We start from the raw sequence: 20,103 nt of genomic DNA, 5'->3' as shown, positions 1-20,103 counted from the left end.
ACAGTAGCTCCCAGATGTAAGCCGACCATGTGTGTTGTGCCTTGGCCACCTACAGTTACATCTACATCTATGTGGATACTCTGTAAATCACACTTAATAGCCTGGTAGAGTGTTCATCAAACCACCTTCACAATAATTGTCTATTAATCCACTCTAAAACTGTTCATGGAAGAAACAAACACCTATTCCTTTCAGTGTGAGCTCCGATTTTTCTTATTTTATTATGATGATCATTTCTCCCTGTTTAAGTCAGCGGCAGCAAAATATTCTTGCATTCAGAGGAGAAAGTTGGTGATTGGTGGAGAATATTCTGCCACAATGAAAAACACCTTTGTTTTAATGATTTCCACCCTAAGTTCCTTATTGTGTCTGTGACACTCTTTCCCCTATTTTGCAATTGTACAAAACATGTTGCTCTCCTTTGAACTTTCTCCATGTACTCCATTCAGTCCTATCTGGTAAGGATCCGATACCATGCAGCAGTGCTCCAAAAGAGAAGGGACAGGTGTTGTATAGGCACTCTCTTTCATATATCTGTCGCATCTTCTAAGTGTTCTGCCAATAAATCACAGTCTTCCCCACAACATTTTGTAAGTGTTTTTTCCCAATTTAAGTTGTTAATAATTGCAATTCCTAGATATTTAGTTAAATTTATGGCCTTTGGAGTTGATTGACTGGTCATGTAACCAAAGTTCAACAGCTTCCTTTTAGCACTCGTGGCTGAGCTCACACTTTTCATTATTTAGGGTCAATTTTTGCAGTATTCAGTTACCTTATCTAAATTGTTTTGCAATTTGTTTTGATCATCTGATGACTTTACTCCACAATAAATGACAGCATCACCTGCAGACAACCTAAGATGACTGCTCAGATTGTCTCTTAAATCATTTATATAGACAAGAAACAGCAGAGAGCCTATAACACTAATGTGGGGAATGCCAGAAATCACTTCTGTTTCCATGATGACTTTCCGTCAATTACTATGAACTGTGACCTCTTTGACAGGAAATAACGAATCCAGTCCCCTAACTAAGATCATATTCCATAAATACGCAATCTGATTACAAGTTGCTACTGTGTTAGAGTGTCAAAAACCTTCTGGAAATCTAGAAATACAGCATCAATTTGAAACCCCCTGTCAATAGCACTCAACACTTCATGTGACTAAAGAACTATTGTGTTTCACGAGAACGATGTTTCGTAAATCTGTGTTGACCATGTGTCAATAGACCATTATCTTTGAGGTAATTCATAATGTTCAAACACAATATATGTTCTCAAATCCTGCTGCATATTGACATTAATGATATGGGCCCGTGATTTAGTGAGTTACTCCTATTGTCTTTCTTGAATATTGGTGTGATCTGTGCAATTATCCAGTCTCTGTGTACAGATCTTTTGTCAAGCTTTGCTTTTATTAAGTGATTTAAGTTGCTTCACTACTCCGAGGATACTTACTTCTAAGTCACTCATGTTAGCACCTGTTCTTGATTTGAATTCTGGAATATTTACCCATGACATCAATAGATAGTGTACGGAGAAAGGAGCACAAGGCTTGATCGAAGCTGTTAATCTCATGCTGAAGGATGGCTCCTATCGCTAAATCACTAGCATCAGTGATGATCTATAGGGGAACTTCTGCAGTCAGGTGAGCTAAGGTGCTCACCTGAACCCGATCATCCTCGATCACTTGAAAGTTGCATTGCATCTCGGTAGTTCACATTAGCTTCCTGTGTCTATGAGGACCTGTGTTAACAGTTCCTGCTGGGCATGCAATAGAAATTGACCATCCCGAGGAAACAGCAGGGTTTGTGGTAGATGGATGGTGGCAGTAGGTTATCAATCAGGTCATTGAACTCTGGAGTTGAGCAGATGCCAGAAGCAATACCGAAGTGGCCCAAGAAGGTGATTTGTGTCTTACAGAGTAGACATTTGTCAGTGTTAATCATTACACCATTGGCTTCAAAAGCACATAGAATTTGTTCAAGGTGAGCAGAATGTGAGTCCATGTTTGGAGAAAAGAATGAGGCTATTGTCCAGATACATGTAACAAAAATAAAATTTGAAAAGCAGGCTCTCTATAAAGCACTGCCACATCTGTACAGCAGTTTTTAGTCCATAAGGCATGAAAAGGAACTCAAACAATCCAAAAAAACGTGGTTATGGCAGACTTGTGAATATCATTTTCGTACATCGGTTTCTGCAGATATGCCTTCTTACAATCAATTGCACCAAACATTTAGCACAGGCAAGATAGCGTGTGAAGTCTTTGCTATTAGGGACTGGGTAATTGTCCACGACTGTGTGATCAGCCAAGCCATCCTTCTTAGGGATGAGGCAGATGGATGAAGCCCAGCTGCTATCTGATGGACGAATGATGCCAGATTGCAACAACTTGTCCACCACTGCCTTCACAGTGTGGAGATGGCCAAGGGGGTAGACGTCTGGGGCACTGACTAACCTTTGGGCCAGATGTGGCGTTAATACGGTACATTGTGTGATTGTTAATGGTTGACGAGATAAAAAGATTATGAGAGGTGTAGCCACTGGTGAAGAGTTTGACAGCAGTGGCCACTCGAAGGTTGATGTCCCGGTCAGCAGAAATGACATTGGATGTCAGTTGTAAGGCTGGAGCCAGGTTGCCCAAGCAAGGTGGTAACCTGAGTGTGTGTGATGTGGTCAGCAAGCTGCAGAGGTTTGGATTTGATGCAGCAGGCAGCATCACGTGCAGGTGCTGGCTCGGACTGGGAGGCATTGGCATCAGAAGGCTACTGCAGATTGGTGCTGGCCTGCCCGGGTGAGGCCAGTGCTTGCACATGCACATCGCAGTCAACAGGCTGTGGAGGTTCAGTTGCGATGCGGCAGGCAGTGCCTGGTGCAGGTGCTGGCTCAGCATGGGCTACAGCATACCACGCAGGCATGGGAGTGGCCCAGGTGAGACCATTCTGTGCGAACACTGATGGGGATGCAGCATACTGTGCACATGTAGAAGTGGTATGACAGGCATTTTCTGGCACAGGAGTGAGGGTGAACAGCAGCAGCACAAGTGCGGTCCTGATGACAACGAGTGATGGAGCAGGCACGGAATAAACAGCAGGCGATCCATTGACATGGGTAAATGGTGAGGCAGAGGCGGTCGCATCAGGCGACTTGAGGCGTCATGTTACAGGTAAAGGTCCACAAGTGTAGGTAATAGGCAAGGAATGGAGGTGCTTGATGGTAGAGCGAGCCTCCACGAGTTCTGCTTCTGAGGATTGGAGTCTGTGTCTGGATACCCCTAGCAATGATATGAAAGCCATCAGTAACAGTCGAGCAAAGGCACAAGTCTTCAGACATAGGCAAAAAGGTGTGTGAGGTGCTGGTGTCGATCAGGACACGTAGTGTGCTGATGCAGTTGAGGATGTGCAGATGGTTGTTTTGAATGACATCAGAAGCCAGTGGTTAGGCAGTGACTTTGTGCATGTCAAGGCAGCTTATGCATTGTTCACAGCTCGGAGGTGCCTCTCACATGCTGCGAGACAAGGTTGCGTAGTCACAAAGTTGATGACAGAGGCATGTGATGTCACCGTAGCGTGCATGGTGCCAAAAGAGGCAAGACTGTGTGTGTGTGACTGCCAATGTTCTGGCAGTGACAGCTGGAGCCGAGTTTGTTTTGTAAACACAGGGACTGTGGCCGCCGAGACATCAGTGTCAAGGAGGACGGGGAGCACTCAGTGACTGTTGTTCACTGCAGGAGGTCGCACATGTGGCAATGTGGTGTGCATATTCATACCACTGTTGCAAGCTATGTTGATTCTGTGCTTATGTCGAGACATGGTGAAAATGCAGTTGGCCAGACACAGGTGGGCATCAGAAGACAGGTTAATAGTGGCAAGTAAAGTCATTTGCACCAAGGATGGGAGCTTGACAACCCAGATCATCAACAGCACTTCGTCGGGCAGGATGCGTGGATCTATTCTGTGCCAAAGATGCCACCACAATTGGGAGGGGTCCAATCCCTTAAATGTTTGTTGTAAAGTACCTTATGTAGTTGCTCTTTGGGAATCCAGGAGAGGCATCTTAAGAGCATTGTTTTGGCGGTCCCATACTTGTCCGTAGGTGGTGGTTCCATGTTGATGTCATAGATAATGACAGCATAGGTGCCAAGATGGCTGAGTAGAGTGATATACTTCGGGTCATCTGTGATTATGGCATTAGATTTGAACATGCTTTCAATTATCACAAAACAGAGGCAAGGATCGCCTGTATGGAATGGCAGTAGCGTGAGCCATGAATAAGTTGACTGTTTGGTTTGGTAATGTGGTTGGTATAAGGCCACCAGCACAGGGAGAACTGTGCATGGGTGGTGGTTGGTAATGCTGGCAGCTGCAGAAACCAGAGGAAGAACAGCACACGACATGTTCAACATGGATCAGTAGTCCCCGTCATGAAAATGTTGTTGGAATGCTGAGTAGACATTGCACTGGTAGTGTCCATAACAAAGACAAGAAACTGATTGTCAGTTGTATAGCATTGTTGTACCCCTGCGGTTTGCATCAAGGCTACAATGTGAGAAGTGTCACTGTCACTTTTAATCACTTGGACAACATACAGAGCACTGTTCATGTCTGTCGATAGTGAGGGGTGCAAGAGATCAACGAAATTCGCGGTTGGTGCAGCAGAATGGGGATGTGATGGCTGTGTTGTTGCGATGCAAATTTGTACCATTTCAGCATGCACTTCAAGTCTGGGGTCACCAACATGGGACTCTGGTACATAGTGATAGTGAATGATAGACGACACAGTGGTACATAGTACACAACACACTTTATTTTATAGGAACTCGATACATACAAGGATACATTACATAACTAACAAAGAGATAGAGGGGCTGGCCAGTGCTTACCTCAGCTCAGTACAGCCGATAGATACACAAAAAACAACCGAAAATTTACGTTCCTAGCTTTCGGAATTCAGTATTAAATCCCAACCAAATGATTACATGACTGGACATGCTGTAAAGAATTAATTCAGCACTGAACTTAAATTCTGTCTCTGTCCATATTTGTCTATATCCTATTTAATATTTAAATTGCCCGCAGCAGCGGGTCAAAGAAATTTGGCAAGGACAGACATTAACTCAATATTATTATTCTCCTTGAGCAATAAACAAATAATTAAATAAATAAGCATGCTGTCATCAGGTAAACAAATAAATACCATACAATGAACTGTAATGGTATAATACCTGCTATTCAACCTTTTCTTCTTCTTGCATTGGCGCTACATCACAGGATAGATCTTGACCTCCTTGATAATTTTCCACCATTTCTCTCTGGACTTAGGTGTAGACCTCCAGTTACAGCAACCAACTAGGACAGCGTCTTCTCCGACCTCATAACTCTATCTCAGTCTCGTTCCTCCTCTTGCTCTTCTTCCTTCAGGTTCATTTCAGCAGGCTTTCCTTGGAGCGTCTGTCTCATCGAGTCATATTACATGTTTAGCCCATCCCAATCTACACAACTTTATGAACCCTACCACATCATCCTCTGATAGCACTCATGAAGCTCGTCATCTGTTGCCTTCTCAAACTACCATTTTCATACATAGCGCCAAAGATTCTCCTCAGTATACTTCTTTTGTGTGATTTTAGTCTACTTTCACCCTGCTTTATAACCATCTGTGCTTCTGAACAATATGTAATGACTGGATGTATCAGTGTTTTACAGAGTCAGCACTCAGTCTTTTGTGATAGAAGCTTGGAATTAATATGTTGCAGCATCCCAAAATCTATTTGAAGCACTTATGTGGACCATAATTTCAGTCAAAGTGATGCCATTTGCTTCAATTTTTGCGCCCAAATAAGTGAAAAATTCCACTCGCTGAAAAGTCATTCCATAAAAGATTACTGTGGGCTGTAAAGGTTGATTTGTACCATTATACATATACTTGGTCTTTGTATATCTCCAGTTGTTCTACTCATTAGATCCAAATCATCTGCATCCCAACAGTTGTATAGGCTTATAGTAGATGGTACTCTTGTCTGGATACCCAATTGACACACCACTTTTTTCGAATGCCAGATTGAAGAGTAGCCTGGAAAGCCCATCCCCTTGTCTTAGCCTCTATCAATTTCACCAACTTCTCAGGAACCCAAAATTCCTGCATTGCCTCATAAAGTTTAGTCCAATGTATTAAGTCATTGCACATTTAAATCAATGAAAATATGGTGCACACCAACATTAAATTCGTTGTTTTTTTCTGCTATTTTCCAGACAGTAAATATCTGGTCCACAGTTGACTTTCCTGGTCTGAATCCACACTGATAACTTCCAATAATGTTTTATGCTGTGGGTGAGAGATTACTAAACAAGATATTTGACTATACTTTATACACAATATTTAGGAGTGTTATGCCACTGTAGTTTCCACATTTAAATATATCTGCTTTCTTGTGTATCAGAATCACTATCCCTACATTCCATTGTTCTGGTCACTCTTTCTTTTCCCAGATATGGCACAAGTTTTTATATCCTGTAATTTAGCTCAACTCCCCTGGCTTTCAATAGTTCTGATGTTATATTGTCAGACCCTCGTAATTTTTTGTTCTTCACTCGAGCTATTACTTTGTCTACTTCTGCTTGAGAGAGGGAAGTGTCTATGGCCTCACCATCTGCTTCTGGGTCACTAAAATTTTCTACACAATGTTCCAATATCTCTTGGTCATCTGATAGTAATTCCCCATTTTTACTTTCACATATATTAATACATGGCTTAAATGTTCTTTTTTTACTATTAATTTTCTGATAGAATTTTCTGACATCATTAGTTTCTCCAATTGTCTCCAGTTCCTCAATCTGCTTTTCCCCCCATTCCCTTTCCTTCTTCTGATGCAGTTTCTTCTCTTCTTTCCTTTTATCTTGATAATTTGTCACTGCTAAACGTGTACACGATTTATCAAGCATTTTTCCTATGAGCCAAGTTTTTCTCGTGACTTACTCTCTTACAATCTTCATCAAACCAGGAATTCGTTGATTCTTTCCCTTCTTTCCCAATAACTTCTTCTGCTGCCTTAATGACTGCTTTCCTGCAAACACTCCATTACTCATCTAGAATATCACTTACACTAGGAGTATATAGTGCAATATTCTCAGTAATCTTCTTAGAATGTGTTTTAGCAATCTCTATAGTTTTTAGATTTGATACCCTATACTTTCTTTGAGATGTTCCTTTCACTTTTCTTGCATTAGATATTCCAAGCTCTTCGTTTCGTAATTACAAGGTTATGATCTGTAGGTATGTGCATCTAGTAAGTTTGAGAAATGCCTGCTGTTAATAATTACATGATCATTTTGGTTGAAGGTATGCTGATCAGGGCTACACGATTATGGATCCTTTTCTGTGGGAACATAGTCCTACCTACATCCATGTTATGTGATAGTGCAAACTGAACAACTCTATGTCCATTATCATTTATATATTCATGGAGGCAATGTTTTCCTATTGTTGAACAGTAATGATCTTCTTTTCCAGTCTGTGCATTGAGATCTCCAGTAATTATTTTAACATCATGACCAGGGAATCCATGATGGGCTCCCTCGAGCTCATCGCGGTTCGTACCTCACTTCTGCAACTGCAGTCCACGGCACCGCCACCTACACAAGACTGCTCAACTGAGCCTAGCTCAAACTCTCACCAGGTTAGTCCACAAACTTTGCCTACATGTGACGTGCCAACCCCTGCACTCTCCTCACCCAGTGCCGTGTGTTTCAAACAGTGCTGCTAATCACAATCACGCGCATGTTGCGACCACGGCCACCCCTCGAACAGCAACCGTGTGAGTTGATAAACATTCGCCCTCTCTCACTCACCAGACACATGACCCAGCGGGCATTGTGGCCCCACGTGCAACGCCAGCGCTGCTCTCGCCCGCGCCAGTTGTCCAGTGCAAGGGTAACAGCGGACAGTCATCACCTGTTCCCCTTCACAAGGCGCTGCGCACGCACCAAACCCCTCCACACAAGCGCATGCCGCGCTCCTGTAAGAGACAAGTGACTTTCGCGCTACGTTTCCCTACTCGCGCTAACGGCTATGCCTCGTCGTGCCCTACGCGCCCGGAGACTCGGCCCTAGGATGTTAACCAATGTAATGTGCAGTTCTCTGTTTCTTCCATCACTGATGGAATGACACACAAGATAGTTACCACTGCCGGGCCTCCTACTAGCATAAGGTCTGACGCCTCATCAAGTTGCATGCGGCCCGACAGTAGACTAATGAACTTTTGGCGGCAGGTGTTCTGCAACCTTCAGACAGCACCTAGTCTTCACCAATCCACCTCGTCCCCAAACACGACGGATCTTTTCGAATGTGCAGCGATTACAGATGCTATAATGCTTGTACTGTCATGGACAACTACCTAGTGCCAAACATCAATGACTTCACTCATGTGTTAGCTGGTGCCACAATTTTCAGTGTTATTGTCTGTAAACGCACCTACCACATTTGCGCCATGTTCTTTAGGCTAATCCAATCCAGGTAGAGAGGCGTTTTGACATCGGACGACAGCGAGGGTAAACCATCCACTTCCAGTACTGCCGGTGGCAACGTCAGGACTGAACGCACCTACCACCTGTGCCGCCAGAAGACATTCCTAAGACAGCTATTATCATGCTGGTCGGTTTGTTCCAATACCACTTCATACCATTTAGCCTAAAGAACATGGCGCAAATGTGGCAACGTTTCATTGTCTCTATCTTGTGATGGTTCGAGTTTTGCTTTGCTTATCTGGACGACATTCTCGTTTTCAGCAGCTCAGCTGAGGAACACGAACATCATCCGTCTACGGTTCTCCAGATCTTTATCTCCAACGGTGTCGAGGTCAACAAAGACACGTTTCAGTTGCGCCAGGCGTCAGTCTCCTTCCTAAGTTACACCATCTACACTGACGGAATACAGCTTGTGTGCATGCTATCACGTATCTGCCGCCCCTGGCTACTTACAAAGAGATGCACCATTTCCTCGGCACCATCAATTACTATTGTCGCCATCTGCCTTCCGCCGCCGCTGTTTAGGCACCCCTGATGGACGTGCTATCAGAAAAACAAATTTACGGTATCAAAGGTATCAAACCTGTCTCTTGGACTGCTCCGATGCTAGAGGCCTTCAAGGCTCTGAAGACTTCTTTAGCTCACGCTGTGACACTCGTCCCACCCTGACCCCTTGGCCGTATTATTCATCATTACAGACGCCGCGACATCACTCTGGGTGCAGTGTTGCAACAACGCAAGGGCGACACAGATTCTCCCCTTTATTTCTTCTCCAAGAAACTATCTATGGCTCACAGAAAATATTCTGTATTCAATAGAGAGCTCCTTGCTGTTTATGAGGCAAAAAAACATTTCCGCCCCGACGTCGAGGGACGTTCGTTTTTCGTCCTCACCGATCACAAACCACTGGCAGAAGCGTTCTGCAACCCACCTGAGGACCTACCCTCTCGACGTTACCGCCACGTTGACCTGGTTTCTCAATTCACAACGGACGTCTGTTACATCAAGGGTGCAGATAACACCATTGCGGATTTCTTCTCACATATCAGCGCTGTTTCCCGCGTCGTTGATCTTTCCAATCTGGCCTCCCTCCAAGCTTCTGATCAAGATTCTAAGGCTCTCCTACGAGACCCACAAACATCACTTCTTTTTACAACGGCTGAATTTCCTAGCGTTTCCGACGACATGTGGTGTCATTCTTCAACCAGCACCCTATGCCCTTTGCTCCCACCTGGGCTGCACCAACAGGTTTTTGTCACCCTGCTTAACCTAGCCCACCCGCTTGTTTGAGCCACTACATGTCTCGCGTCAGAACGTTTTGTTTAGAAGAATATCAAACGGGACTGTCAAACCTGGCCACACAGCAGCATCGCTTGCCAGCCCAACGACATCAGCTGCCACACCTCCCCGCCTCTGGGCAAGTTCGACATTCTCGCAGGACAATTCCATCATGTACATATTGATCTGATTGGGCCTCTTCCTCCTTCGGAGGGCCATGGATATATCTTATCAACTATCGACCTTTTGTCTCGCTGGGCCGAGGCTGTCCCTCTCCCTAACATTACTGCTGAGATGATAGCCAAGGCTTTCATTGGCTCATGGATCACTCGATTCGGGTGCCCAAGCACTATCACCACCGACCAGGGTCGACTGTTCGAATCCTCCCTTTTCACCATCCTCTGCAATATCTACAGTATTTAAAAAATACGCACTAATGTCTATCACCCACAAAACAGTGGGTTGGTGGAGAGATGGCACCGCACCCTCAAGATGGCCTTCGATGCCATGATTGTCTCTGGTTGGAAGCTCTCCCATGGGTGCTACTTGGTCTACACACGACCTATAAACCTGACCTACAGAGGAATACATCCGAATTTGTTTTCAGCAAGAATCTGGTCTTCCTGGGAGAACTTATTCTCCCCCAGGTTAGCGATGATCTTCCCCCCTCGCCAGATTTCATTAGCCAGATGTGCACACATTTTCAACAAACACATTTTCAACAAACTCGTTTGCACCTGTCCATCAGTCACTCACTGCCTGGTACTTATGTTCCAACCACACTCTCCGACTGCTCCCACGTCATGCTGCGTGATGATTCGGTTAGGCAGCCTCTTTAACCTCCTTGTCTTGGCCCCTACAAGGTCCTGTGACGGGGGGACACGACTTTTGATATCATAATTAAAGACCACACAGAGACAATTTCTCTTCATCACCTGAAACCGGCTTTTGTCGACCCTGATGGTCTCACACCACCGCAGCCAGACTCTGCAGACGATCCATCCTTGATCGAGAATGAAGACATGCTTCCATGAACCTCATCGCACACCTCTTCTGCCGAAGAGTGTTCGCCACCGCTCGCTGGTTTCCTGAGCTCGCCCCCGTTTCACCCTGCTCACACACCTACTATGAGTTTGTCCTGCAGCGTGCTGCCGCACCGAGTGAACGACATTTCTATAGTGACATTCAATGACCGAGTGCTCATTCTTTTGACAGATATTGAGGTCCTGCCATCAGACGGTCCCTTACACATCAACATTTTACACAACATCTCACTCCCGCGCGAATGTGACCGAGCTTCTCTAAGTACTTTCATTTCTACGAACGGCTCGATCCACTTACTAACTTTATGACAGGAGCGGGTATACAATGTAAAAGGCATATTACTATATACATAACTAGGTCTAGATTGGGTCATAGCATCTATTCCACAATGCCAGGTCTTGTAAGCGATAACATCTCGGTCGGCGAATGATTCCAATCCAGGTAGAGAGGCGTTTTGACATCGGACGATAGCGAGGGTAAACCATCCACTTCCAGTACTGCCGGTGGCAACGTCAGGACTGAAATTAACTCGACATCCACGGGAAAAAATAGGACCATTCAGTATGATACTTTCTGCAGTTCCATTTGTGCCAAGTTTATTCTCGAGGCTTATTATGTGTTTGTAGACTGGCATGCGATGGCGACGTTGACGATAGACACTGTCCGGCGCACCAGCGGGAACCCGCGCTGGCAGAACGACTTCAGCGCACGTACGCCATTTTGCTCCCGCTGGTGACGCTGAAAATTCTAAGTCCATTATCAGCGCTCTTATGTAACGTCGCCATCTCTGTCGAGCCTCCATCTTAACTTTACTTTAGACAGTTCTTTGTTATACTTCATTCTGTACGGACGCAGTGTCAAGTGTAAATATATACGAGCTACGGAAAATCCAAGATGGAATGTAACAATACCAGAGAAGGAAAGTTGCTACTCACCATATAGGGGAGATGCTGAGTCGTGATAGGCACAACAAAAAGATTCACACAATTACAGCTTTTGGCCATAAAGGCCTTTGTCCGCAGTAGACACACATACACACACGCACACGCACACGCACACGCACACACACGCACAAATGCAGACGCAATTTGCATGCACATCTGTAGTATCAGAGAAATGAAACCACCTTTCAGTTCTCCGAGACTGCAGACATGTGTGCAAGTGCATTTGTGGGAGAGTGTGTGTGTGTGTGTGTGTGTGTGTGTGTGTGTGTGTGTGTGTGTGTGTGTGTGTGTGTGTGTGTGTGTGTGTGTGTGTGCGTGTGTGCGCGCGCGCGCGCGCGTGTGTGTGTGTATGTCTACTGCTGACAAAAGCCTTTATGGCCGAAAGCTATGATTGTGTGAATCTTTTTGTTGTGCCTATCGCAACTCAGCATCTCCCCTGTATGGTGAGTAGCAACTTTCCTTCTCCGGTATTTTTATGTACGAGCTACGACATATGTAGGAATTAAGTTTTCTATATCCAGATTACTGATCCCGTTCCCATAAACTTATTAAACATTTTGTTTGCATTTGTTTCTGCATATACTTCCTCTCTTCCTTTATGTAGTAACTGGGATGAGAAATGACATAGGTTTGATTCTGAGAAGACCCTCCTGCATGCATTCAATTTAGCAGACTTTTCTACACAAATATTTGCTTTTAATATCTGACAGTGATGATCTGATAGGCCTAGATTTTGAACAAGTAAGTGGCAGTGCTTTCTTTCTATGTCTGTTGCTATATGGTCTATTATTGAGGAAGATTGTTTGGTCACTCTAGTTGGACAGTTAAAGAGTGATGTTATGCCATAGTTGCAGAGAATGTTCAAGTAGGCACTACTAAGATCATCTGATTTCACTGTGTTGATGTTTAAATCCCCACATATGAGAATGTTCATTTTTGGACAAGGTACCTTTTCTAAGCTCTGATTGAGTTTTGAGAAAAAAATGTCCATATTACCACTGGGGGATCTATATACACAAAATACAATTACTTTTCTTGACAACTGTTTTCTGTTATTTCAACTACTGATAGTTGAAAATGTTTGTCTTCACTTAATGCTATAAGATCTTTTCTAATTTTAAATGTTATGTCTTTTTTCACATAAATATATGACCCCCAAGTTTCATGGAAATTCTATTATAGGAACAGGGCAGGTCATAAGATTTTAATACAAAATACATAATTTCATTTTCCTTATACCAATGTTTAGTAATACACACAATGGTACTGTATAGTTTTAGCAATTCTAATTCTAGTCGTTGAACTTTATTCTTTATGGACTGTATATTTTGGTGAAATACAGTTAAAAATTTGGTTCTACTTATCGTGGTGTTTTCCACCTCTTTGTGCCAGACATTAAAAAATCTTTCAGGTGGGATGGAGGCACTATTTTTCGCCTGATTGTACACTACACGTTTCACCTGCAGCTGCTTCCTCTTCTTCTTCTTCTGGCGCTAGTGCTGCTGCTGTTGTTGTAAGTAAAGGTGGGCATGCAGTTATTTCCTCTTCTTCTGTTGTTTGTGTTTCTAGTTCTACTACTGTTGTTGTTGTTCCTGTGGATGCAGTTGGGATGCAGTGACAGCTTCCAAGACTTCTGGATTATCTGGTACATAAGGATTTTGCAGACCGACAATTGTCTTAGCTATGGATGGTTCTTTGCATGCTTTTACTTCTGATGGCAGTGCAGTAGTATTACAGCTCATTTATGTGATTAACACTTTCTAGAAACAATTTAATTCTCTGGCTGAGTAACGTTTCCCCTTTTTATTCAGATGCATGCCATGTGCTGTGAAATGCTTTCTTTCCAAATCACTTATGCTAAGGAAAGAAGCATTTGGATGGGACTGGCAGATCTGCCTGTAAGCCATGTTGGCCTTTTGGATCTCTTTGCTTACAATAGAGGATTCCATAAGGTCATGCCTATGGTAGACATACCACAATCACCTTCTGATCGTCTATTTTAGTTAATCTTTCTCTTAGAACAGTAACTGCAGTTTTGGGTTCATTCTTGTACACATCATTTGCACCACCTAGTATCGCAAGACATTGATATCGTAACATACGATTTTTGTTTTGGTAGTCCTTCAAGATTTCCTATACACCAGCACCAGGTTTCACAATGCTGGTGATATTTACATCTTCCTGATAGCTAAGCATTCCTGCAATCCCTCTACCATGGCTATCAGCAAGAATAACTGGGTTAATGTTAATGTAGTACACACATCTCAGGCCTTTATTTCCTATCAAGTTGTTTAACAATTCTCCACATACCAGTAAATAAAACACATCTATAGAGCATAGAATGTGTAAGACAATACACATAATTTTTCTTGAATAGTCGCAACATACACCACTGGCCATTAAAATTGCTACACCAAGAAGAAATGCAGATTATGAACGGGTATTCATTGGACAAATATATTATACTAGAACTGACATGTGATTACATTTTCAGGCAATTTGGGTGCATAGATCCTGAGAAATCAGTACCTAGAACAATCACCTCTGGCCATAATAACGGCCTTGGTACGCCTGGGCATTGAGTCGAACACAGCTTGTATGGCGTGTACAGGTACAGCTGCCCATGTAGCTTCAACACGATACCACAGTTCATCAAGAGTAGTGACTGGCATATTGTGACAAGCCAGTTGCCCGGCCACCATTGACCAGACATTTTCAATTGGTGAGAGATCTGGAGAATGTGCTGGCCAGGGCAGCAGTCGAACATTTTCTGTATCCAGAAAGGCCTGTACAGGACCTGCAACATGCAGTCGTGCATTATCTTGCTGAAATGTAGGGTTTTTCAGGGATCAAATGAAGGGTAGAGCCACGGGTCGTAACACATCTGAAATGTAACGTCCACTGTTCAAAGTGCCGTCAATGCGAACAAGAGGTGACCGAGAAGGGTAACCAATGGCACGCCATACCATCACGCCGGGTGATACGCCAGTTTGGCGATGACGAATGTGCATTCACCGCAATGTCGCCATACATGGATGCGCCCATCATGATGCTGTAAACAGAACTTGGATTCATCCGAAAAAATGACGTTTTGCCATTCATGCACCCAGGTTTGTAATTGAGTACTCCATCGCAGGCGCTCCTGTCTGTGATGCAGCGTCAAGGGTAACCACAGCCATGGTCTCCGAGCTGATAGTCTATGCTGCTGCAAATGTCGTCGAACTGTTCGTGCAGTCCTCATCTGTTGAATCAGGGAGCAAGACGCGGTTGCACGTCCATTACAGCCATGCGATTAAAATGCCTGTCATCTCGACTGCTAGTGATACGAGACTGTTGGGATCCAGCTCGGCGTTCCGTATTACCCTCCTAAACCCACCGATTCCGTATTCTGCTAAAAGTCATTGGATCTCAACCAACGCGAGCAGCAATGCTGCTATACGATAAACCGCAGTCGCCAAAGGCTACAATCCGATCTTTATCAAAGTCGGAAACGTGATGGTACGCATTTCTCCTCCTTACACGAGGCATCACAACAACATTTCACCAGGCAAAGCCAGTAACCTGCTGTTTGTGTTTGAGAAATCGGTTGGAAACTTTCCTCATGTCAGCACGTTGTACGTGTCGCCACCGGCGCCAACCTTATGTGAATGCTCTGAAAAGCTAATCATTTGCATATCACAGCATCTTCTTCCTGTCGGTTAAATTTCGCGTCTGTAACACGTCATCTTTGTTGTGTAACAATTTTAATGGCCAGTAGTGTATTAAGCCAATATAGAAAATACCCTCAAAACTATATTAGGCTAATTCTCCCTCTAGCTTGAACTTTGGAAATTGCTTGGAAAAACTTCTTCCATTTTCGAACTGCAGTTCTTCAATTAGCTCTCATGACAGTCCTCTACTGCCCATTACTGTTTTCAGTTAGCCCTAATGACAGTCCTCTACTGCCCATTACTTGCTGTTTATTTATCTCCTCTTTCGTTTTCGTGAGCTCGTCCCAGATGTTCTTGGATTTCTCCCCTTGCCAATCTGAGAGTGTTGCATACTGTGATGTACTTACAGTCAATTAGATTTTCTTCTGTACCTTCTGTTCTGTTAAGTCAGTTACTCGATTGCATTTGTTGTATTATTGTTTTAAATTGATCCTCCGTAAATTCTTGCATTTGCTTCACGTCATTGTCTACCTCACGAAACTGCCCAGTTGCCCCCTTTCTTACTAGCTTGTACTGTTCACTACCTTGTCATGTAACTCCCCTTTAACGCTTTTATTTCAGTTTGCAACTTTGTAATTTTAGCATATATTTCTTTTTTCTCTTATCAAGATTCCCTAATGCGTGCCTCTAAACTTGTTTTCATCGAAGACAATTCGGTTTTTAAGTTAGTAATACAAGTTGCTTGAATTTTGATAATTGACATTTCGTTCTTTAAATCTGCTGTACTCTTATTCAAACCTCTGAACGACTCAGGCTCATTGGTTGCCATGGCTCTGGTAGCTGGTGGCATGTACTAACAAAATCAGTATCACATGGTTCCAGTTTGATGTCTATCTCTGCAGCAGTACAAAAGCACAGTATATAAGCAAAACAGAAAACTTTGGTCACTCGGTACTATTGTGACACACATACACACACACACAAATGTTATAAATGCAGCTCACGAAGGGAGAGAACATCACTCGTCGCGTCGAGACATCGGCAAGAAGTATATTCATCTGACGACGGCGACGGCGTTGCTGACGATTAATCGTCTACAATTGCGACCGACATAAACATCATTTCCGCCCTTTTTATTGCTCATGAAAACCACACGTTGCATGTTGTACCATCATACAGTGACACCTTCAGAGGTGGTCCAGATTGCTGTACACACTTTACCTCTAACACCCAGTAGCACGTCCTCTTGCATTGATGCATGCCTGTATTCATCATGGCATACTATCCACAAGTTCATCAAGGCACTGTTGGTCCAGACTGTCCCACTCCTCAACGGCGATTTGGCATAGGCCCCTAAGAGTGGTTGTTGGGTCACATCATCCATAAAGAGTCCTTTTCAATCTATCCCAAGCATGTTCGATTGGGTTTATGTCTGGAGAACATGCTGGCCACTCCAGTCGAGCGATGTCGCAATCCTGAAGGAAGTCATTCACAAGACGTGCACGATGTGGGCGCGAATTGTCGTCCATTAAGACGAATGCCTCACCAACATGCTGCCAATATGGTTGCACTATCAGTCTGAGGATGGCATTCACACATTGTATAGCCTTTACAATGCCTTCCATGACCACCAGAGGCGTACGTCGACCCCACATAATGCCACTCCAAAACAGCAGGGAACCTCCACCTTGCTGCACTCGCTGGACAGTGTGTCTAAGGCGTTCAGCCTGACTGGGTTGCCTCGAAACACGTCTACAACGATTGCCTGCTTGAGCCATAACACGATGTCCTGTGGCTGCACGAAAAGCATTATTCAACATGGGGGCGTTGCCGTCAGGGTTCCTCCGAGTCACAATCCGTATGAAGCGGTCATTCACTGCAGTAGTAGCCCTTTTGCGGCCTGAGCGAGGCGTGTCATCGACAGTTCCTGTCTCTCTGTCCGAACAACATTGCTTTGGTTTAGTCTGAGACACCTCGACATTCCCCTTGTCGAGAGCCCTTCCTGGCACAAAGTAACAATGCAGACACGATCGAACCGCGGTATTGACCGTCTAGGCATGGTTGAACTACAGACAACACAAGCCAGGTAACTCCTTCCTGGTGGAATGACTGGTACTGATCGGCTGTCGGACCCCTTCCATCTAATAGCCGCTGCTCATAAATGGTTGTTTATATCATTTGGTGGGTTTAGTGGCATCTCTGAAGAGTCAAAGGTGAAGAGTCAAAGGGACTGTGTCTGTGATACAATATTCACAGTCAACGTCTATCTTCAGGAGTTCTGGGAACTGGGGAGATGCAATCTTTTTTTATGTGTAGTTTAAGAGCAAATCAAAACCAAACGTGTAGTACTATAAAGAAAGTGACTACTATTCTCAACAAGGTACACAAGGACTATAAAGGTTTACCATTGGCAGTAGAGGAGCTAACACTAAGAGTAGAAAGCTTGGAATTAGTCTTAATGTTCCAAAGGAGAGAGAACTCAGATAGGGAAAAATTTAGACGATATCACCAAAAGAGCACAAGCAGGTACCTTAGAAGGTTGTATCTGAATGCAGAGCATATGTAGAAGCGGTAGAAGATGCCATGAAGAAAAGGGAAACTGCATCATCAACTGAAGTAGATCAGGCTGCTAATATTCAACTAACTGTGCCCAAAACGGATGCCTATAATAGTTTCCCCTCATCTTGTCACAAGCTCAACAGCAAGCGCAATTGAAGGTCTTAAAATTCGTAACTTACCTACAGCAGTGCCTACAACACATGCCCAATTGTCACATAGTGCTCCAAACACTTGTAACAACACACCAATATCATATAATACCGCATGTTTAACATACATCTTCGCCAATGAAAGGTTGATCAGACATAAGCAGTTTCCCAAATATTCGACAGATGCAAAACGGATGAATCCGGCGTTTTTTACACTACTGGCCATTAAAATTGCTACACCAAGAAGAAATGCAGATGATAAACGGGTATTAATTGGACAAATATATTATACTAGAACTTACATGTGATTACATTTTCACGCAATTTGGGAGCGTAGATACTGAGAAATCAATACCCAGAACAACCACCTCTGGCCGTAATAACGGCCTTGACACGCCTGGGCATTGAGTTGAACAGAACTTGGATAGCGTGTACAGGTACAGCAGCCCATGCAGCTTCAACATGATACCACAGTTCATCAAGAGTAGTGAGTGGCATATTCTGACGAGCCAGTTGCTCGGCCACCATTGACCAGACGTTTTCAATTGGTAAGTGATCTGGAGAATGTGCCGGCCAGGGCAGCAGTCGAACATTTTCTGCATCCAGAAAGGCCCGTACAGGACCTGCAACATGCGAATGTGCATTATCCTGCTGAAGTGTAGGGTTTCGCAGGGATCGAATGAAGGGTAGAGCCACAGGTCTTAACACATCTGAAACGTAACGTCCACTGTTCAACGTGCCGTCAGTGCGAACAAGAGGTGACAGAGACGTGTAACCAATGGCACCCCATACCATCACGCCAGGTGATAACGCCAGTATGGCGATGACGAATACACGCTTCCAATGTGCGTTCACCGCGATGTCGCCAAACACGGATGCGACCATCATGATGCTGTAAACAGCACCTGGATTCATCCGAAAAAATGACGTTTTGCAATTCGTGCACCCAGGTTCATCGTTTAGTACACCATTGCGCGTGCTCCCGTCTGCGATGCAGCGTCAAGGGTAACCGCAGCCATGGTCTCCGAGCTGATAGTCCATGCTGCTGCAAACGTCGTCGAACTGTTGGTGCAGATAGTTGTTGTCTTTCAAACGTCTTCATCTCTTCACTCAGGGATCGAGAAAAGGCTGCACGATCCTTTACAGCCATGCGGATAACATGCCTGTCATCTCGACTGCTAGTGTTACGAGGCCGTTGGGATCCAGGACGGCGTTCCGTATTACCCTCGTGAAACCACCGATTCCATATTCTGCTAACAGTCATTGGATCTCGACCAATGCGAATAGCAATTCCGCGATGCGATAAACCGCAATCGCGATAGGCTACAATCCTACCTTTATCAAAGTCGGAAACGTGATGGTACTCGTTTCTCCTCCTTACACGAGGCATCACAACAACGTTTCACCTGGCAACGCAGGTCAGCTGCTGTTAGTATGTGAGAAATCGGTTGGAAACTTTCCTCATGTCAGCACGTTGTAGGTGTCGCCACTGGCGCCAACCTTGTCTGAATGCTCTGAACAGCTAGCAAATGATTTGCATATCACAGCACATCACCGGCAAGGTCCATGGTTCAGGGGGGGAATACAGGGTTATAAACACAAAATCAAATAGGGGTAATGCAGGAGTAGGTTTAATAATGAATAGGAAAATAGGAATGCGGGTAAGCTACTACAAACAGCATAGTGAATGCACTATTGTGGCCAAGATAGATACGAAGCCCACACCTACTACAGTAGTACAAGTTTATATGCCAACTAGCTCTGCAGATGACGAAGAAATTGAAGAAATGTAGAATGAAATAAAAGAAATTATTCAGGTAGTGAAGGGAGACGAAAATTTAATAGTCATGGGCGACTGGAATTCGAGTGTGGGAAAAGGGAGAGAAGGAAATGTAGTAGGTGAATATGCACTGGGGCTAAGAAATGAAAGAGGAAGCCGCCTTGTAGATTTTTG

The sequence above is a fragment of the Schistocerca gregaria genome, chromosome 5 (genome assembly GCF_023897955.1).
Source record: "Schistocerca gregaria isolate iqSchGreg1 chromosome 5, iqSchGreg1.2, whole genome shotgun sequence".
Classification (NCBI taxonomy): domain Eukaryota; kingdom Metazoa; phylum Arthropoda; class Insecta; order Orthoptera; family Acrididae; genus Schistocerca; species Schistocerca gregaria.
Note: the sequence above shows the minus strand (reverse complement) of the source record.